The sequence below is a fragment of the Rutilus rutilus genome (genome assembly GCF_951802725.1).
Source record: "Rutilus rutilus genome assembly, chromosome: 14".
Classification (NCBI taxonomy): domain Eukaryota; kingdom Metazoa; phylum Chordata; class Actinopteri; order Cypriniformes; family Leuciscidae; genus Rutilus; species Rutilus rutilus.
In genome coordinates, this window is record NC_140219.1 from 25,620,030 (window position 1) to 25,643,058 (window position 23,029).

Genomic DNA, 23,029 nt, shown 5'->3' on the forward strand with positions numbered 1-23,029 from the left:
CTTACAGAAAGTAGGTCACAGGTCATCCACAGGGAAGAGTAAAGGATCTCAGAAAAGTCGACCAGAGCATTTTGGCTGCACTGCAGTAGTTTTCTGCCGCAAACTGAGAACTGGTGGTTCAAGAGAATCCGTGTATCTTTCATTCAGTCGTTTTTTTATTTAATATTAAGAGTAGAAAAATGAGAAAACAGCTTGAGTATTAGATTTCTAATATTCTAGTAATAATAGTGCTCCACTGTTGCAGTTGAACGGATTCTTAACACATTGCAACTAGCCTACGTAGTAAGAATGTATAGGCTACATTTAATATTTTTCTCATCAAACAACCAGACTAACCCATACCGAGGGAGAGACAGGGCTTTCTCTCTGTGTAGATATAAATTAACCTACGCTTTGCATCAGCTGGGTATGGCAGGGTAAATGACGGCTGTCATAGCCTGCATAGTCGCCCGGTAAGTTTTAAAAAAAGAAAAGAAATTAAGATGTATATCAATATAATTAGTAGTAAATTAAATGATTTAAACACACACTAATACAAAAAGGAAAGAATGCATTGATTGGGTATATAATAGGCCTAACGTTCACGCATGAACTGTCATTCAGACTGTATCAGAGATAGCCTATTAGAATACATAATCTTCTGAGTTTTATGATGTAGGCCTTGTGTTTTATTTTAATTGAAATGTATTATAATTTACATCTCAAAAGGATGCGCTTTGTGCATTCTCTGACATTACATTTATTTATTTAATTAATATTGAGTATCATTTGATGTCAAACAAAACTGTGTGTTATTTTCTCTGGCAACTAAACTTCCAAAATAAAAAAAATAAAAAACTTCCAAAGCAAAGCCATTGTGCGTTCTCTCCGCGCTCCGCAGCTTTTCCACACAGATTTTGCCAGAAAATAAGTCGCATGCACCTGAGTGCAAGTCACACCGGATCATGAGAGAGAAACGCGAAAATTTACTTTCCCTTACTGTATGACAAATCCTTAAATGAATGCAGAAAACAACAAGAATTAAAAATAAGTAGCCATGTATAATAAAATAATATATACCCATTCAGCATGGTAACATTGATTCAATGTTGAGTTTTGATCCAAACCATCATTTTGGTTGACATCAAAATTTCAATGTTTAAAGTGTGTTGGATCAGCATTGAAATTTTGATGAAAGGGAACAGCACACATGGGTGAAGACAGTGACATTGAACTAACAGTGAGTCTTAGTTTATGAGCACAAGATCTTGCAGGCATGTATCTGTGCAAAACACTACTGGGTGTTTCCCAATCAGTGGGGCGTTTCAGTTCACGATGGGCACTTTCAATGGTGTTACCTCATTTGCTCTAATACACTGGGGGTTTGGTTTAGGGGTGAGCCCTCATGATTTTAGCAAGTCTTTTGAAAAATGGTTGAAAAACACCAATAGGCCTATTTCACAAAAATGGCCGCCGAGACCGGAAGTAGGGTAAACTCTTTTCCGGTGAAAGCGCTAGCAGTAGCAGTCGGAGGACAAATGCGGAGACTAAAAGCGGTCAGTCCTGTTGCGTACATTTTTATGTTTGCACTCATAGAAGAAACAACCCTATTTATAATGTCACAGCTTTCCTTGTGACGAAACGTTGAAAAAGCGCTGGATTTGGGCACTTTTTTGTGTATTAAGCACTTCACGGAGGATGATGTCCGTGTGACTTACGAGTCTACGAGAGTCCGGTCGTAGATATATTACACCGCAGGCCGTGCTTTGCAGGTTTTCATGGAACAACTGGGGAGAAGTTAAATCACGCCAGACACAGACGGCAAAAAGACGTGTCTGTGGTGTGAAGGAGGAAGCAGATGTTGAAAATGAAGTGTTGATGCCGGTTCGGGAGTGATGCCCTGACTAAACATGTTTATATTGCTCTTGATTGTTATCTGATTTGCACGTCATGCACTTTTATTTATTATTATTAACTGTTGGCAAATTAAAATTGTTTGTAGAAGTTGTTTTCTGTAACTTTCTTTCAAATGAGTGAACACGGAGCAGTTTTCCCGGAAACCCGGAGTGGATCAGGAGCGGAGTAATTACAGAACGCTTAGAGTGGAGAGAGGAACATGCTTTTGCTCCACTCCAGGCTTTGACCACATCCCCCTAAGTAGGGTGAATAGCCTACACCTCGTCCTTCCCATTCAAACTAAAATTAAGACATTTATTACGCTATTTGAGAAATGTAAGAATATTTACAGCCTTAAAATTATGAAAAGTGAATTTAAGACATAAGGACAGGGGGAACCCTGATATTGACGGAAATCCGTCGTACACTCTCGTAGCGACTGAGCACTTTAATCCCTGTATATATTATGAAGTGTATTACTGAATATAAAATTACATACATTATGATATATTAGTAAATATATCGTCTCACGTTTTTAAATATGTGATTTTGTTTATGTATTATTCAATATATTGTAATATTAACACAATATATTATTCTGTATATTTTCATAGTACTGTTAAACCATTTAATATATTGATCATTCATATATAGGGAAATATATTTTCTTTTCACAAGGGGACCCGACAGTAAAATGTGATTTTGTAACATCATGATGTTTTAAAACATGAAATATCACTCACTTCATTCATGTTTTTAGTCTAACCATTTTTTAATTATTTGCCTTAATTTCATTATTAGACCTACTACCAACGTTAGGTCAAATTCACTGTAAAGATGTTAAATTTTTTGTTTCATTCATGGTGGTAACATGAAAAATGAGCCATAATCTAGTCACTAGTGGAAGATTGCTGCAATCTCCGGGACAAACTAACACTTAATAACATGAAATTTGAACAAAAGTCACTATAGATTTCAAACATAGCCCACAATCAGACATAATTTCAATTTATTTATTTATTTATTTTGTTTAGCTATAGTAAGTGTGAGCTTAGTCATCAAGTGCCATGCCATTTAAATGAATGGAACTTTTTTTTATGTAAGCAAACGTCAAGAATAATTTGTAACCTTTGTCCAATTTCGATCTTGTCACAGCTCCCTGAAAACTATCAACAAAACGGACAACATCTGCTATTCTTACTTTTGTCAGATATATTAATGACAGAGAAAACAAGCTGTTCACAGTCTATTTTGAGAATGAATAGCGATCGTAGCGGGCGGCTGCGCGACCGGAAGTATCGCTACCCTACTTCCGGTTTCGGTCGCCATTTTGTGAAATAGGCCAATTGTAGTTTGAAAAATGGCACTAATTGGTATACGCCCATTTTGGTTTTGCATGTGGGCTTCTCAGTAGTTAATTGATGCTTCCTTAGAGAGAAAACACAAGGTGCGTCCTATACGGAAGTCTTGTGTGTTTGACATGCATGAACTCTCTGAGTTTCAAACAATGGTGCATATAATGTATTTCTGTTTTTAGCATGCTTTTTACTTGCATTTTATTTATTGTTACTAAATCTACTAACATACATTAATTTTCAAAGTAAGTAAAGTGTTGAAATGAATTACACAGACAGCATGGGGACATTGATACAATGTTGAGTTTTGATCCAAACCATAATTTTGGTTGAGATTGACATTTCAGTGTTTAAAGTGTGTTGGATCAGCATTGACATTTTTATGAAAGCCAATAGCACACATGGGTGAAGACAGTGACATTGAACAGTGATTTGTAGTTTATGAGCACAAGGTCATTCTGGCATGTATCTCTGCAGAACACTAGTGGGTGTTTTCAAACGCTTTACCTGATTTGCTCTAATCCACTGGGGGCTTGGTTTAGGGGTGGGGTGGTTTAGCAAGTCTGTTGAAAAATGGTTGAAAAACATTTATGGTAGTTTGAAATTGGCCACTGATTGGTAAACGCCCATTTTGGTTTTGCATGCGCACTTCTCAGTAGTCGAATGCTTCCTCATTAGAGAGAGAAAACATAGGTGCATCCTATACAGAAGTCTTGTTTGTTGAAGGACCTGACATAATTACATGACTTCTCTAGCACAGTTTCAAACAATGGTGCATCTACATTCTTAAAAATGCACATTGCTTTAATATAGTTTATTACGAATTTCCTGAATAGAGTTCTAACGTCATTTAACACATTTCTTGAAGTGCAGGAGACATGACCATGAGCAAGAAAGTTACACTGCAAACATAGCCCATGTCTTGCATCCGTCAGTGCTTGCATGCAGAGCACATTGCTCCTTTAATAGGAATGAAGGCCGACGAAGATGGAGTTAAAAAAAAAGAAGCACCCTCCTGATAATGCTGACATTGATTATACACCGAGTTGTTGTCGACAGCATAATCACCTGACTTGATGATATCCTGTGCCTTATCACTGCTTAATCAGGTAATCATTCATATTCCTGAATCTGTATTAAATTTGAGAAATGTAACTGATTTCCATTCAGTTTAGCTTGTTTCCACTGAAACACAGTAACAAAAAACATCTTGTGTTTATTAAGAAAGTGACTGACATGGCTATTTTGTGATATTTAAAGAGATTAAGGTCTACATAGGTGAATCTGCAGCTTCAAAGGGATAGTTCAACCCGAAATGAAAATTCTGTCATCATTTATTCACCCTCAAGTTGTTCCAAACCTGTATGAATTTCTTTCTTCTGCTGCACACAAAAGAAGATAAGAGTGAAGAATGCTGGCATTCAGACAGTTGATGGTAGCCATTGACTTCCATGGTATTTATTTTCTACTATGGAAATCAATGGCCACCGTCAACTTTCTGGTTACCAACATTCTTCAAAATATCTTCTTTTGTGTTCAACAGAAGAAAGAAACTCATACAGGTTTGGAACAACTTGAGGGTGAGTAAATGATGACAGAATTTTCATTTTGGGCTGAACCATCCCTTTAAAGAAATTTTCATTGAAAAAACCTAAGCTCTTTTATTCTACAAGATAAACTTGTTACTTGAACGCTATGTAGTTTCACAGAAAATGAACTGAGATATAGTTCATGGCTATAGCTCATAGGTGTTTGTTCCTCTTCATGAAGAGTTTAGCTCCAACACCTGCCTGGAAGTTTTCATTGATCCTAATGACCTTGATTAGCTGCCTCAGGTGTGCTTAATTAGGGCTGGATACCCCTGCCATAGTGCTTTCTTTTGATATTGAAGCATTAATAGATTTTAGAAAAATAAATGAAATAAAAATAATTTCACGATACTTTAATCGTAGTTAGAATATTTTGTGTTCAGTTTTTAAAAATTGAATCATATTGTGTTTAGTATATTAACATTCTTAATTGTGGGAACTGAATTGACTTGTTCTTGAGTAACATCATGCTTTCTTTTTCAGATTTCAGAGAACCCAAAGGAAAAGAGGCAGTAGTCTGATGTAAGACGGATTTTTAAAAACCTGAACCGTTGGACCACCTGTAGTTATGACATCAGACTTCTGATGCCAATTTTATTTTTAAAGGTTGAAATGCTTTTGTCCTATTTCTCCCCCTTTCTTTTTTTAAAGAATGATCTTTTAATAAATTTTTGTCATTGATTGATTGAATAAAATAAATTGACTCAACTGCTGGAAAGGTGTCATTTATATTTTAAAGGACGATATTGGTACATTTAGAACGATACGATCCGAAACGATTCAGTGATTTGAAATCGATTCAGTGACTTTTTAGCCAAAAATTCTTGTAAGGGAATCAGGTATCAATTAATTATGGATATAAACAAACAAGTAAACAACAATTAATGTCAAATGCATTCACATTTTATTTGAATAACGTAGGACTGCACGATTATGACAAAAATTATAATTGTCGATTATTCCCTTGAAATTGTAATTGTGATTATTAATTACAATTATCACAACATTTAATGATGTTTTGAATAGTTTGGCCATGGGACCCACATTTCCCCATGGTCATCAAGCCGCGACCCACCTTTTTAGGAATTATATAGGCCTATTATAATACATTTGTTTACACAAAAATTGTTGACACACAAGTTCTGTCCCGTTACTTAACATACACATTTTTTTTTTAAGAATATGACAAATACTGATTAACAGTAGGTACTGCGAGGTTAAGCTATTAAATAGCAGTCCCAAACTAGTTTTTGTTAATGCAATCTTGTTATGAGCCACCACAGTCATATAAAAATATACAAAATAACCAGTAAGTGGCTTTTTGTTTTGGAAACAAACAACAATTAGGCTACCATAGTACACAATACTTAGAAGAACTGGTAAAGAAACATGGAAACTGCTCTTGATAAATAGCAACACACATGACGTACCAATAACGTAATTTATTGGTATTTTACTTTTATTTCTTAACTTACTAATTTATGACGTTGCATGCTCGTATTTCTTTTGCGCTTTGGTGAAGTGATACAGCGCGCGCATTTGAAGAGTGCGCGCTATTGCAGTATAGCGGCTGAGGAAAGTCAGTTTTTCTGAGGTGAGAGACTTTGCGCTGCTTGTTGTCTTTGCGCTGCTGCTGGCGCGTCACGCATGGCGACGACGTCACAGATAGGCAGACTGAATCGAGTAACGTTTAACGCTTATCATTAAAAGTGCTAAGAAAAAACATCCATATAATGTCTGGCGTGCTTAAATCCAATGCGTTATTTCCTAGTATCGATACAATCGATTCATTACCTTTTAGAACGATGTTAGATCGATAAATGTCATCCGGAAGGCCAACTTGCCGAGCACAGATCGATATAGTTGGATCATAGGAATATAAATCGATACATCGATGTAGTTGATGAATCGTTACACCCCTAGCAAAAACCCTTCCTGGTTCTCAAGTGCGCACGGGCAGGTTGGCGCACGTGGTGTCCAAGAAGGCCGCATTGGCCGTAGCTTATAAAATTTCAACAAAAGTGGAGAAGGGAGGAGTTCCCGCAGCATCAGCTGATGCAATGTAGAAGTTACCGCTCTCGAAAGGGAACCCGAAACCAAATGCCACAGTATCTCTTTAGCCCCTTTCACACAGAGATTCCGGAAAATACACGGATAAAGTTACCCGGGATTTGACCCGGGTTCATTTGATTTTGGTTCATTCACACTGCCAGTGATTTTCCGGAATCAGAGAGCGCGTTCACACACAACCCGTGTATGTCCCGGAAAGACACGTGACATCGATGTGACTTGTAATGTCTCAGCAGCGTCTTCAGTTTGCTTATGAGCTGCGATTTCTCTCTCTCGAAACCACGCTTGTGCATTTATTTCTCTGATTCGATCATAAAATTGCGCATTTCGTACCGTTTCACAGCTGGCGAACGATCCCGGCTTCAGCGTCATCACTACGACACGGCATTATTACGGCTTTTGTTCACAGAGCGCGCGTCCCGGGACTGAACACGGCAATGTTACTAGGTCCCCAACCCGGCATCGATCCCGGCATTAAACCCGGGTCGTGTTTGCGTTCACACAGAAGGCGTTCCGGCAATTTGCCGGCAATTTCCCGGGTTCAATGCGCTGTGTGAAAGGGGCCTTTGTCACAACCCTGAAAGTTGAAGCATAGGTTAATAACATGAGCACTTAACTCAGATATTTCACACATTTCTTTCATGCTGTTGCAAGTTTTAAAGTTGAGAGCAGATAGAAATAGGCCTTCACTCACACACACGCATACACACATATATATGAAGAGTTTAGATGCAAAAGCCTCTAAGTGCCATCTGAAATTTTCTTCTAGAATGATCATTTTTATCAAGCTTGTATATTTAAGTTCAATAATTTCACTTAAATGGCCATGCAAATTACCTATTAATTGTCATTTAAGTGAAATTACTTAACTTAAATATACAAGTTTTACAAAAATGATCATTCTAAAAGAAAATTTCAGATGTCACTTAGAGGCTTTTGCATCTGAACTCTTCATATATACATATATATAATGCACATTTGAAAAACGTAAAATGTATATTTATTTGCAACAGTTGTGTTAACAGTAATAAGACATTTCTGTCTTAAAGGGGTGGTATAATGCCCTTTTCACAAGATGTACACAAGAGTGTGTAGGTGAATTTTTAGCTCAAAATACCCCACAGATATTTTTATATAGCATGTTAAAATTGTCACGCACCGTTTTTGTGTCTGTCCCTTTAAATGCAAATGAGCTGCTGCTCCTGGCAAAGGGGGCGGAGCTTCAAAGTGTCCTTTTACCTCACACAGACATGCATTGAAAATTTCAAAAACTTTTAGCCTTTTATGTTCAAACCGGAGTCAGACAATGAAGGAGAGACTCAAGAAGAAGTGACAACATGTAGAATGCAACAGGACATTTCTGAATGGTTAGTTGATGAATTTATGTAGTTTAAGTGTAGTTATCTTTTAGTCATTAGCATATTCTGTCATGATAATCTATAAATTGCATTCCCGGGGGCGGGGTTTATGTAAATTTTAGGGTTCGTGATGTCACTAACCGCGAGGAATCCTTAAAAAGCAATTTCTTCAAAAGAAAATATCTCCCTTTGCTTTGAACTTTGAGCGTTGTAACTTTGCAGATGTTGTTTATGCTCAAACAGCAACATTACACTAACCTAACTAAAGTTAAAAAGTGAAATCATAATCAACCACCCCTTTAAGAACAGCTGATGGACACCCTGCTGCGTTGTCATGGGAACATCCCAGCCCAGGTGAAGATAATGAGGAAGTTACGGTTTCTAAACCGTGAATTTTTAGGGCCGTGATATTCAATTTACCATAGTTATCAGCCGCCTCCTTTATCAACGTCCGATCATTCGTATGATGGGATTGGCTGTATTCGAGTGTTTCATGAATCACACCTGAACCCTGTCGTAAGATGATTTCTGCGCTCGGGTCTACGTTAGATTGATAAATGAGGCCCAATTAGTAAAGTAGGCTATAAAAGCAGGGCTCTTTCTGAAATTTAACAAACTCTGAGATTCTTAAAGTAACAATCTGAAAAGCAAGGTGAGTTTTTGGAACAGAAATCTACTGAATAACATTTGCGTTGTCTTTAAAATACACTGAGATTCCACAGTGTGCAGCATTTGATTGCAGACATTGAACTTTACCAGCTTTATTCATTTTTAAGGTTCATTTCAGGTTCATCATGGCAATGCTGAGTAGTCTTCTGCTTCTTTTTGTTATCTTCTCCATGGGGAATGCAGATGGTAACCAAAACATTTAATTGTTAACTCTTGCTAGTTTAAATGCATTTTTGGAATGTACAAGGTTCCATTTACTGATATTTGCATGATTAATGATGTATTTTTCAGTGTCAAAGTACACATTTCTTTTGGCTTATCACACACTTGAAATGAGCAACACAAACACTTTCTATATATATATATATATATATATATATATATATATATATATATATATATATATATATATATATATATATATATTAAAATCCCCATTTAGGTAGTGAATCCACACGTGATTTAGTAATCTGTCCACGTGGATGGAAAAATTTTGGACCCCGGTGCTACAAGTACTTCTCTCAATTGGTTCCCTGGATCACAGCAGAGGTAATGTATTATACAACAAGGTTATTTGGACAACACTTTATATTAGGTGTTTTTAACTACATCTAAATAAATAGTTTGGTACAATATATTGTTAAACAGTTTTGCTGCTATTGAGTTGGGATATGGGTAAGGTTAGGGACAGGTTTGATGGTATGTTTAGGTTTAAGGGTGGGTTAACACTGGGTCAACAGTGATCCTAGATCTAATTACAGCTGTATTAATTGCTTGCGTTTAAAAAATAATAATTGGAAGTACAATGTAAGTTTACTGAATCAAATGATCATTTAAATATTAGTACAGATTAAATACTCTTAATATAAGTGGGAATGTTTCTTTGTTTGCAAGTGACAAATGTTTAAAGTCATTTCTGCTTTCTACTAAAGCTTACTAGATTTTGTAATGACAAATCTGTCTCTTCAGAGAAACTGTCAATCTTTAGGTGCGAATCTCGCATCTGTGCATGATCAACCAGAGAATAATTTCCTGCTGAGTCTGGTGCCTTCTTCCACAAGAACTTGGGTTGGTGCTCAAGATGCTGAACACGTAAGTTAAACTGTGTGCCCTAAAGAAACCTATTTGTTTGTCTAAACCGAAATTTCTGCTTTAATCAAAGGCAAAGTTTCTAATGGTGGTTTGACTTCAAAACTGAACTTCATTGGTTTGCGTCTGACTACAGTAGTGCACTTTTTGTATTCATTCTCTGCACTTATTAGGACGGAGAGTGGTTGTGGAGTGATGGAACTGTGTATGACTATACCAACTGGTGCCCTGGAGAACCTAACAATGCTGGTGTTCCTGAGAACTGTTTGGAAATCAACTGGACCTGTGAGGTTTTTTTTTATTTTTTTTATATAATTTGCAATCCTATAATTTCATATCATACGGTAACATTAAATGACTTGTTTGGATTTCACCAATTGCCTTAAGTTGAACACCACTGATTACTGCTGTAATGTTCAGAGTAACTGATTTCATTATTCCACCCTACAGCTAACCGTTGCTGGAACGATGCACCCTGTTCAACCTCAATGAAGTATATTTGTGTTTCGGACGAGTGAGATCATAATTGGTCATCCTGCTCCACATTCACTTTGAACTACATACTCTTTCTGATCTTATCACAAATGTTGTTCTGAAATTCAATCTCTTAATACTTTCTCTGAAACACTCCTCAAATTAATAAAAGCATTGAATTAAAGCATGTGCTTTGTGGGCAATTAAATCTATATTGCATAGCAAGGTTTGAGGATCTGGTTAGTAGACTGGCATTTAATGATATCAGGGAAGGGGTTTAAGCAAGCGCACACAGCAGCTTCATTGACAAACACTAGAAGACATTGTTTCCTTCATTGGATTGTAAGCAAATTTGGCTTTCATCCAGGGCTCTTTGTTTTCGGTCTTATAAAATATGCATCATGATCTGGAATTCACCATGTTCTTTACGTGGTATTCTGGCTCAAGTCCAAAACCCCATGGTAATACCATGTTACTCTTTGATTTGTTTAATGTCACATGTATAATGTAAATGTAGGCATATGTGAGTATTTTTGCAAAGAAAATGTTGTGATCTAGGGCGCCCCCTACTTCCAGCTTCATGAGGTCCCTGGGGGTCCCTAACGCTAAATGCCCTAGTTCTAAACCATAAGGTCGTTATAACCAAACCAGGTAAAATGTGACCAGCGCATATGAAGAGGTTAAGAGAACCTAAATTATAAGATGGCATTCAATGTACAATCAACTTGAAGGATAATTCCAGTATTTAGCCCTTTGAGTCTCTTTCTGGTTTGTTTTAGATGAACTAGAGCGGTGGACAGAAACTTTGACGATGGGTCCTGTCTCGACTTTTTGACTCGTTTAGAATCGCCTTTGACCGCTTCAGAGTGGCTGGCTACGGGCATGCACGAACAAGTCCTTAAAACAACCCTTAAGTTGTTGAGACAGGACCCATCGTCAATTTCTGTGTCCACCACTATAGTTCATAAACCAGAAAAGAGACTCAAAGTGCTAAATACCAGAATTATCCTTAAACAGTAAAAAATAAACCATATCTGCACAGGCTCAAAAAAAAAAAAAAACTTCTAAACAGCAAATCAGCAAGGGACACAAGATTATCACAAGGGTATTGAGGAAATATTATAGAAATTGTATTTATCAACCAAGTCCAGCAAAAACATTTTGACAGGGCTTTTAGATGTAAAACTGTACCAGTTATTTCCCTCATGAAGAGATGAAGCTCAATCTCTGTAACGTCACACTGACGCACGGGTTCTGAATCTTCAGCTGCAGTCACGGTTTCAATTTCGAATGTCATTATTTGCAGCTAAAAAGTCCATAACTAGGCCATTTTTATGTATGATGTGCCATTCTAACCTTTAAACCTTTGCATTTGCATGAACTGTTGTTTAAACTAATGTTCAATGTTTTTAGAAGTGAAACTACAACCACACTTTTTAATAAATAGCCTATATCAGCTCAAAATGGTACATTTGTATTTTAGTCCAGGTGATATGTGAAAATGTTAACTTTTTCATAAAAGCATGAATCTTGGTACACTTGTAGTTTGTGGCCTGAACATTTTCACAAATGGAGCCATCGCAAAAACGTGTTGTGGCGGCAATAAGGGTGTCTCTTAAAAAAACAGACATCATGAATAGGCCAAAAATTGTTTGACGTGATTGAGGAAATGGGAAGCCCTTCGTAGAGGACAGCAACAACCTTCTGAAGCTGGACTCAAGAGAATTAGCAGACCAAGCTGTTGTGGATGCTGTTCGGGTTGCAGAGAGGATGGGCCAAGAGCAGTACAAACTCTTTGTTACAGAGATGCAGGGCACGAAACCCATCACCACCCCTTTGAAAAAGAACAATCTCTCTTATTAAAACAGCTCCAATAAGAGGACAGTCCAAGACAAAACTCACTGAAAAATGACTGTTTTCCACACTCTACATCACCTGTCAGACCCGTGATGGGAACCTATAGAAAACTTCTTCAAACACGAAAATCAGGCCTACCTTCCATCACTCTCTCATGGTGGACTACGCTCTGGAAACAAGGCTGATCTGTTAAGTTGCCTAGAAAACAGTATAAGCAGTGCCTAGGGCTCCAGACAGGGCCTAGGGCTTTTTTTTAAAGTGTCCCTATTATGGTTTTTCAAATATTTTTTTCCCCTTCATGCAGTGTGTAATATAGCTGTTTGTGAATGTAAACATTCTGCAAAGTTGTAAAGTCGAAAGTGCACGATAAATAAAGTTATTGTCTCCCAAAAGAAAGAATCGACTCTGAACCGACTAAACAAGTTGTTTGTATTTCGAATCCTACTGCTTTACGGTTCTACTGTACGTCACTAGAAAAAAACATTTGCATAATTCCCGCCTATGTTGTATGTCGTCCGCCCACGAACAACTTGACCAGCCCTCAAACTTCATTTTACTGATTTCAACGTGGGATTTGCAAAACGCTTGCTCTTGAAATATGGGTCAGTACCAAGTTTATTTGGACCAGCTTGCTCTTCAGAATCACAACCTGTAAGTATGAATAATTATTGATTACAGCCCAATAGTGGCTCCCTGGTGGCAGTGGACTTCGACCCCGTAATAGTATGAGCAAAATCTAGGGGTGTAGCGATTCGTTTTAACAACGATTCGATTCGTATCGCGATTCGTGGTTGTCGATATGATTCAAGGACGATATTGGTTCATTTAGAACGATACGATCCGAAACTATTCAGTGACTTGAAATCAATTCAGTGACTTTTTAGCCAAAAATTCTTGTAAGGGAATCAGGTATCAATTAATTATGGATATAAACAAACAAGTAAACTTTATTTGAATAACATAGGACTGCACGATTATGACAAAAAGTATAATTGTCGATTATTCCCTTGAAATTGTAATTGTGATTATTAATTACGATTATCACAACATTTAATGATGTTTTGAATAGTTTGGCCATGGGACCCCCATTTCCCCATGGTCATCAAGCCACGACCCAACTTTTTAGGAATTATATAGGCCTATTATAATACATTTGTTTACACAAAAATTGTTGACACACAAGTTCTGTCCCGTTACTTAACATACAAAAATTTGTTTGTTTTACTTGATCTTAGTGCTGCGTACGATACTATAGATCACACAATACTCTTAGATCGACTACAAAATTATACTGGTGTTCAAGGACAAGCATTAAGCTGGTTCAGATCATACTTATCTGACCGCTACCATTTTGTCTATTTAAATGGAGAACTATGGAGTGCCGCAGGGATCTGTGTTAGGCCCTCTGTTATTCTCAGTATATATGATGCCACTTGGAAATATTATAAGGAAACATGGAATTAGTTTCCATTGTTATGCTGATGACACTCAAATATATATTTCATCACGGCCAGATGAAAACGCTAAATTATCCAAATTGACAGAGTGTGTTAAAGATATAAAAGATTGGATGACGCGTAATTTTCTTTTATTAAATCCAGACAAAACAGAGGTACTAATCATCGGTTCAAAAAACCGCCCACAAAACCTCTCGCAATACAACTTTAATATAGTAGGATGTCCTGTTACTTTATCCTCTACAGTAAAAGACCTGGGTGTTATACTCGATTGCAACCTGTCTTTCGAAAATCATATTTCATATGTTACAAAATCCGCCTTTTTCCACCTTAGAAACATTGCTAAGCTATGTAATATTCTATCAGTTTCTGATGCAGAAAAGTTAGTTCATGCATTCATGACTATAGTTAATAAACGCCAGAGGAGAACTGGCCCCCGACTGAGCCTGGGTTCTCCCAAGGTTTTTTTTTTCTCCATTGGGTCACCTGATGGAGTTTTAGGACACCATTAGGTCACTTGATGGAGTTTTTCGGTTCCTTGCCACTGTTGCCTTTGGCTTGCTCAGTTGGGGATATTCTGGGGATATTTAATTTGATTTTATCAATCAATAAATTCCACTAGAAACAAACCTTGTTGTATTATTTTAATTTAATACTGTGAAGCTGCTTTGATACAATCTGTATTGTGAAAAGCGCTATACAAATATACTTGACTTGACTTGACTTGACAAAAAAATTTGTAAGAATATGACAAATAATGATTAACAGTAGGTACTGCGAGGTTAAGCTATTAAATAGCAGTCCCAAACTAGTTTTTGTTAATACAATCTGGGTATGAGCCACCACAGTCATATAAAAATATACAAAATAACCAGTAAGTGGCATTTTGTTATGGAAACAAACAACAATTAGGCTACCATGGTGATACACAATACTTAGAAGAACTGGTAAAGAAACATGGAAACTGCTCCTGATAAATAGCAACACACATGACGTACCAATAACGTAATTTATTGGTATTTTACTTTTATTTCTTAACTTACTAATTTATGACGTTGCATGCTCGTATTTCTTTTGCGCTTTGGTGAAGTGATACAGCGCGCGCATTTGAAGAGTGCGCGCTATTGCAGTATAGCGGCTGAGGAAAGTCAGTTTTTCTGAGGTGAGAGACTTTGCGCTGCTTGTTGTCTTTGCGCTGCTGCTGGCGCGTCACGCATGGCGACGACGTCACAGATAGGCAGACTGAATCGAGTAACGTTTAACGCTTATCATTAAAAGTGCTAAGAAAAAACATCCATATAATGTCTGGCGTGCTTAAATCCAATGCGTTATTTCCTAGTATCGATACAATCGATTCATTACCTTTTAAAACGATGTTAGATCAATATATGTCGTCCGGAAGGCCAACTTGCCGAGCACAGATCGATATAGTTGGATCATAGGAATATAAATCGATACATCGATGTAGTTGATGAATCGTTACACCCCTAGCAAAAACCCTTCCTGGTTCTCAAGTGCGCACGGGCAGGTTGGCGCACGTGGTGTCCAAGAAGGCCGCGTTGGCCGTAGCTTATAAAATTTCAACAAAAGTGGAGAAGGGAGGAGTTCCCGCAGCATCAGCTGACGCAAAGTAGACGTTACCGCTCTCGAAAGGGAACCCGAAACCAGATGCCACAGTATCTCTTTAGCCCCTTTCACACAGAGATTCCGGAAAATACACGGATAAAGTGACCCGGGATTTGACCCGGGTTCATTTGATTTTGGTTCATTCACACTGCCAGTGATTTTCCGGAATCAGAGAGCGCGTTCACACACAACCCGTTTATGTCCCGGAAAGACACGTGACATCGATGTGACTTGTAATGTCTCAGCAGCGTCTTCAGTTTGCTTATGAGCTGCGATTTCTCTCTCTCGAAACCACGCTTGTGCATTCTGATTCGATCATAAAATTGCGCATTTCGTACCGTTTCACAGCTGGCGAACGATCCCGGCTTCAGCGCCATCACTACGACACGGCATTATTACGGCTTTTGTTCACACAGCGCGCGTCCCGGGACTGAACACGGCAATGTTACTAGGTCCCCAACCCGGCATCGATCCCGGCATTAAACCCGGGTCGTGTTTGCGTTCACACAGAAGGCGTTCCGACAATTTGCCGGCAATTTCCCGGGTTCAATGCGCTGTGTGAAAGGGGCCTTTGTCACAACCCTGAAAGTTGAAGCATAGGTTAATAACATGAGCACTTAACTCAGATATTTCACACATTTCTTTCATGCTGTTGCAAGTTTTAAAGTTGAGAGCAGATAGAAATAGGCCTTCACTCACACACACGCATACACACATATATATGAAGAGTTTAGATGCAAAAGCCTCTATGTGCCATCTGAAATTTTCTTCTAGAATGATCATTTTTATCAAGCTTGTATATTTAAGTTCAATAATTTCACTTAAATGGCCATGCAAATTACCTATTAATTGTCATTTAAGTGAAATTACTTAACTTAAATATACAAGTTTTACAAAAATGATCATTCTAAAAGAAAATTTCAGATGTCACTTAGAGGCTTTTGCATCTGAACTCTTCATATATATATATATATATATAATGCACATTTGAAAAACGTAAAATGTATATTTATTTGCAACAGTTGTGTTAACAGTAATAAGACATTTCTGTCTTAAAGGGGTGGTATAATGCCCTTTTCACAAGATGTACACAAGAGTGTGTAGGTGAATGTTTAGCTCAAAATACCCCACAGATATTTTTATATAGCATGTTAAAATTGTCACGCACCGTTTTTGTGTCTGTCCCTTTAAATGCAAATGAGCTGCTGCTCCTGGCAAAGGGGGCGGAGCTTCAAAGTGTCCTTTTACCTCACACAGACATGCATTGAAAATTTCAAAAACTTTTAGCCTTTTATGTTCAAACCGGAGTCAGACAATGAAGGAGAGACTCAAGAAGAAGTGACAACATGTAGAATGCAACAGGACATTTCTGAATGGTTAGTTGATGAATTTATGTAGTTTAAGTGTAGTTATCTTTTAGTCATTAGCATATTCTGTCATGATAATCTATAAATTGCATTCCCGGGGGCGGGGTTTATGTAAATTTTAGGGTTCGTGATGTCACTAACCCGCGAGGAATCCTTAAAAAGCAATTTCTTCAAAAGAAAATATCTCCCTTTGCTTTGAACTTTGAGCGTTGTAACTTTGCAGATGTTGTTTATGCTCAAACAGCAACATTACACTAACCTAACTAAAGTTAAAAAGTGAAATCATAATCAACCACCCCTTTAAGAACAGCTGATGGACACCCTGCTGCGTTGTCATGGGAACATCCCAGCCCAGGTGAAGATAATGAGGAAGTTACGGTTTCTAAACCGTGAATTTTTAGGGCCGTGATATTCAATTGACCATAGTTATCAGCCGCCACATTTATCAACGTCCGATCATTCGTATGATGGGATTGGCTGTATTCGAGTGTTTCATGAATCACACCTGAACCCTGTCGTAAGATGATTTCTGCGCTCGGGTCTACGTTAGATTGATAAATGAGGCCCAATTAGTAAAGTAGGCTATAAAAGCAGGGCTCTTTCTGAAATTTAACAAACTCTGAGATTCTTAAAGTAACAATCTGAAAAGCAAGGTGAGTTTTTGGAACAGAAATCTACTGAATAACATTTGCGTTGTCTTTAAAATACACTGAGATTCCACAGTGTGCAGCATTTGATTGCAGACATTGAACTTTACCAGCTTTATTCATTTTTAAGGTTCATTTCAGGTTCATCATGGCAATGCTGAGTAGTCTTCTGCTTCTTTTTGTTATCTTCTCCATGGGGAATGCAGATGGTAACCAAAACATTTAATTGTTAACTCTTGCTAGTTTAAATGCATTTTTGGAATGTACAAGGTTCCATTTACTGATATTTGCATGATTAATGATGTATTTTTCAGTGTCAAAGTACACATTTCTTTTGGCTTATCACACACTTGAAATGAGCAACACAAACACTTTCTATATATATATATATATATATATATTAAAATCCCCATTTAGGTAGTGAATCCACACGTGATTTAGTAATCTGTCCACGTGGATGGAAAAATTTTGGACCCCGGTGCTACAAGTACTTCTCTCAATTGGTTCCCTGGATCACAGCAGAGGTAATGTATTATACAACAAGGTTATTTGGACAACACTTTATATTAGGTGTTTTTAACTACATCTAAATAAATAGTTTGGTACAATATATTGTTAAACAGTTTTGCTGCTATTGAGTTGGGATATGGGTAAGGTTAGGGACAGGTTTGATGGTATGTTTAGGTTTAAGGGTGGGTTAACACTGGGTCAACAGTGATCCTAGATCTAATTACAGCTGTATTAATTGCTTGCGTTTAAAAAATAATAATTGGAAGTACAATGTAAGTTTACTGAATCAAATGATCATTTAAATATTAGTACAGATTAAATACTCTTAATATAAGTGGGAATGTTTCTTTGTTTGCAAGTGACAAATGTTTAAAGTCATTTCTGCTTTCTACTAAAGCTTACTAGATTTTGTAATGACAAATCTGTCTCTTCAGAGAAACTGTCAATCTTTAGGTGCGAATCTCGCATCTGTGCATGATCAACCAGAGAATAATTTCCTGCTGAGTCTGGTGCCTTCTTCCACAAGAACTTGGGTTGGTGCTCAAGATGCTGAACACGTAAGTTAAACTGTGTGCCCTAAAGAAACCTATTTGTTTGTCTAAACCGAAATTTCTGCTTTAATCAAAGGCAAAGTTTCTAATGGTGGTTTGACTTCAAAACTGAACTTCATTGGTTTGCGTCTGACTACAGTAGTGCACTTTTTGTATTCATTCTCTGCACTTATTAGGACGGAGAGTGGTTGTGGAGTGATGGAACTGTGTATGACTATACCAACTGGTGCCCTGGAGAACCTAACAATGCTGGTGTTCCTGAGAACTGTTTGGAAATCAACTGGACCTGTGAGGTTTTTTTTTATTTTTTTTATATAATTTGCAATCCTATAATTTCATATCATACGGTAACATTAAATGACTTGTTTGGATTTCACCAATTGCCTTAAGTTGAACACCACTGATTACTGCTGTAATGTTCAGAGTAACTGATTTCATTATTCCACCCTACAGCTAACCGTTGCTGGAACGATGCACCCTGTTCAACCTCAATGAAGTATATTTGTGTTTCGGACGAGTGAGATCATAATTGGTCATCCTGCTCCACATTCACTTTGAACTACATACTCTTTCTGATCTTATCACAAATGTTGTTCTGAAATTCAATCTCTTAATACTTTCTCTGAAACACTCCTCAAATTAATAAAAGCATTGAATTAAAGCATGTGCTTTGTGGGCAATTAAATCTATATTGCATAGCAAGGTTTGAGGATCTGGTTAGTAGACTGGCATTTAATGATATCAGGGAAGGGGTTTAAGCAAGCGCACACAGCAGCTTCATTGACAAACACTAGAAGACATTGTTTCCTTCATTGGATTGTAAGCAAATTTGGCTTTCATCCAGGGCTCTTTGTTTTCGGTCTTATAAAATATGCATCATGATCTGGAATTCACCATGTTCTTTACGTGGTATTCTGGCTCAAGTCCAAAACCCCATGGTAATACCATGTTACTCTTTGATTTGTTTAATGTCACATGTATAATGTAAATGTAGGCATATGTGAGTATTTTTGCAAAGAAAATGTTGTGATCTAGGGCGCCCCCTACTTCCAGCTTCATGAGGTCCCTGGGGGTCCCTAACGCTAAATGCCCTAGTTCTAAACCATAAGGTCGTTATAACCAAACCAGGTAAAATGTGACCAGCGCATATGAAGAGGTTAAGAGAACCTAAATTATAAGATGGCATTCAATGTACAATCAACTTGAAGGATAATTCCAGTATTTAGCCCTTTGAGTCTCTTTCTGGTTTGTTTTAGATGAACTAGAGCGGTGGACAGAAACTTTGACGATGGGTCCTGTCTCGACTTTTTGACTCGTTTAGAATCGCCTTTGACCGCTTCAGAGTGGCTGGCTACGGGCATGCACGAACAAGTCCTTAAAACAACCCTTAAGTTGTTGAGACAGGACCCATCGTCAATTTCTGTGTCCACCACTATAGTTCATAAACCAGAAAAGAGACTCAAAGTGCTAAATACCAGAATTATCCTTAAACAGTAAAAAATAAACCATATCTGCACAGGCTCAAAAAAAAAAAAAAACTTCTAAACAGCAAATCAGCAAGGGACACAAGATTATCACAAGGGTATTGAGGAAATATTATTGAAATTGTATTTATCAACCAAGTCCAGCAAAAACATTTTGACAGGGCTTTTAGATGTCAAACTGTACCAGTTATTTCCCTCATGAAGAGATGAAGCTCAATCTCTGTAACGTCACACTGACGCACGGGTTCTGAATCTTCAGCTGCAGTCACGGTTTCAATTTCGAATGTCATTATTTGCAGCTAAAAAGTCCATAACTAGGCCATTTTTATGTATGATGTGCCATTCTAACCTTTGCATTTGCATGAACTGTTGTTTAAACTAATGTTCAATGTTTTTAGAAGTGAAACTACAACCACACTTTTTAATAAATAGCCTATATCAGCTCAAAATGGTACATTTGTATTTTAGTCCAGGTGATATGTGAAAATGTTAACTTTTTCATAAAAGCATGAATCTTGGTACACTTGTAGTTTGTGGCCTGAACATTTTCACAAATGGAGCCATCGCAAAAACGTGTTGTGGCGGCAATAAGGGTGTCTCTGAAAACAGACATCATGAATAGGCCAAAAATTGTTTGACGTGATTGAGGAAATGGGAAGCCCTTCGTAGAGGACAGCAACAACCTTCTGAAGCTGGACTCAAGAGAATTAGCAGACCAAGCTGTTGTGGATGCTGTTCGGGTTGCAGAGAGGATGGGCCAAGAGCAGTACAAACTCTTTGTTACAGAGATGCAGGGCACGAAACCCATCACCACCCCTTTGAAAAAGAACAATCTCTCTTATTAAAACAGCTCCAATAAGAGGACAGTCCAAGACAAAACTCACTGAAAAATGACTGTTTTCCACACTCTACATCACCTGTCAGACCCGTGATGGGAACCTATAGAAAACTTCTTCAAACACGAAAATCAGGCCTACCTTCCATCACTCTCTCATGGTGGACTACGCTCTGGAAACAAGGCTGATCTGTTAAGTTGCCTAGAAAACAGTATAAGCAGTGCCTAGGGCTCCAGACAGGGCCTAGGGCTTTTTTTTAAAGTGTCCCTATTATGGTTTTGCAAATATTTTTTTCCCCTTCATGCAGTGTGTAATATAGCTGTTTGTGAATGTAAACATTCTGCAAAGTTGTAAAGTCGAAAGTGCACGATAAATAAAGTTATTGTCTCCCAAAAGAAAGAATCGACTCTGAACCGACTAAACAAGTTGTTTGTATTTCGAATCCTACTGCTTTACGGTTCTACTGTACGTCACTAGAAAAAAACATTTGCATAATTCCCGCCTATGTTGTATGTCGTCCGCCCACGAACAACTTGACCAGCCCTCAAACTTCATTTTACTGATTTCAACGTGGGATTTGCAAAACGCTTGCTCTTGAAATATGGGTCAGTACCAAGTTTATTTGGACCAGCTTGCTCTTCAGAATCACAACCTGTAAGTATGAATAATTATTGATTACAGCCCAATAGTGGCTCCCTGGTGGCAGTGGACTTCGACCCCGTAATAGTATGAGCAAAATCTAGGGGTGTAGCGATTCGTTTTAACAACGATTCGATTCGTATCGCGATTCGTGGTTGTCGATATGATTCAAGGACGATATTGGTTCATTTAGAACGATACGATCCGAAACTATTCAGTGACTTGAAATCAATTCAGTGACTTTTTAGCCAAAAATTCTTGTAAGGGAATCAGGTATCAATTAATTATGGATATAAACAAACAAGTAAACTTTATTTGAATAACATAGGACTGCACGATTATGACAAAAAGTATAATTGTCGATTATTCCCTTGAAATTGTAATTGTGATTATTAATTACGATTATCACAACATTTAATGATGTTTTGAATAGTTTGGCCATGGGACCCCCATTTCCCCATGGTCATCAAGCCACGACCCAACTTTTTAGGAATTATATAGGCCTATTATAATACATTTGTTTACACAAAAATTGTTGACACACAAGTTCTGTCCCGTTACTTAACATACAAAAATTTGTTTGTTTTACTTGATCTTAGTGCTGCGTACGATACTATAGATCACACAATACTCTTAGATCGACTACAAAATTATACTGGTGTTCAAGGACAAGCATTAAGCTGGTTCAGATCATACTTATCTGACCGCTACCATTTTGTCTATTTAAATGGAGAACTATGGAGTGCCGCAGGGATCTGTGTTAGGCCCTCTGTTATTCTCAGTATATATGATGCCACTTGGAAATATTATAAGGAAACATGGAATTAGTTTCCATTGTTATGCTGATGACACTCAAATATATATTTCATCACGGCCAGATGAAAACGCTAAATTATCCAAATTGACAGAGTGTGTTAAAGATATAAAAGATTGGATGACGCGTAATTTTCTTTTATTAAATCCAGACAAAACAGAGGTACTAATCATCGGTTCAAAAAACCGCCCACAAAACCTCTCGCAATACAACTTTAATATAGTAGGATGTCCTGTTACTTTATCCTCTACAGTAAAAGACCTGGGTGTTATACTCGATTGCAACCTGTCTTTCGAAAATCATATTTCATATGTTACAAAATCCGCCTTTTTCCACCTTAGAAACATTGCTAAGCTATGTAATATTCTATCAGTTTCTGATGCAGAAAAGTTAGTTCATGCATTCATGACTATAGTTAATAAACGCCAGAGGAGAACTGGCCCCCGACTGAGCCTGGGTTCTCCCAAGGTTTTTTTTTTCTCCATTGGGTCACCTGATGGAGTTTTTCGGTTCCTTGCCACTGTTGCCTTTGGCTTGCTCAGTTGGGGATATTCTGGGGATATTTAATTTGATTTTATCAATCAATAAATTCCACTAGAAACAAACCTTGTTGTATTATTTTAATTTAATACTGTGAAGCTGCTTTGATACAATCTGTATTGTGAAAAGCGCTATACAAATATACTTGACTTGACAAAAAAATTTGTAAGAATATGACAAATAATGATTAACAGTAGGTACTGCGAGGTTAAGCTATTAAAT

At 37.5% G+C, this 23,029-nt stretch overlaps 1 long non-coding RNA gene across 2 annotated transcripts; it reads left to right on the forward strand.

The window, feature by feature from the left end:
• The first annotated feature begins 17,155 nt into the window (after positions 1 to 17,155).
• On the forward strand, positions 17,156 to 19,740 carry LOC311303743. Of its 2 annotated transcripts, none has more exons than XR_014629821.1 (6): positions 17,156 to 17,439; positions 17,564 to 17,642; positions 17,851 to 17,957; positions 18,378 to 18,500; positions 18,671 to 18,782; positions 18,948 to 19,740. It is a non-coding gene; the product is annotated as an uncharacterized lncRNA (long non-coding RNA). The 2 variants fall into 2 exon arrangements; XR_014629822.1 differs by having other exon boundaries at positions 17,367 to 17,439; positions 17,575 to 17,642.
• Positions 19,741 to 23,029: the final 3,289 nt, after the last annotated feature.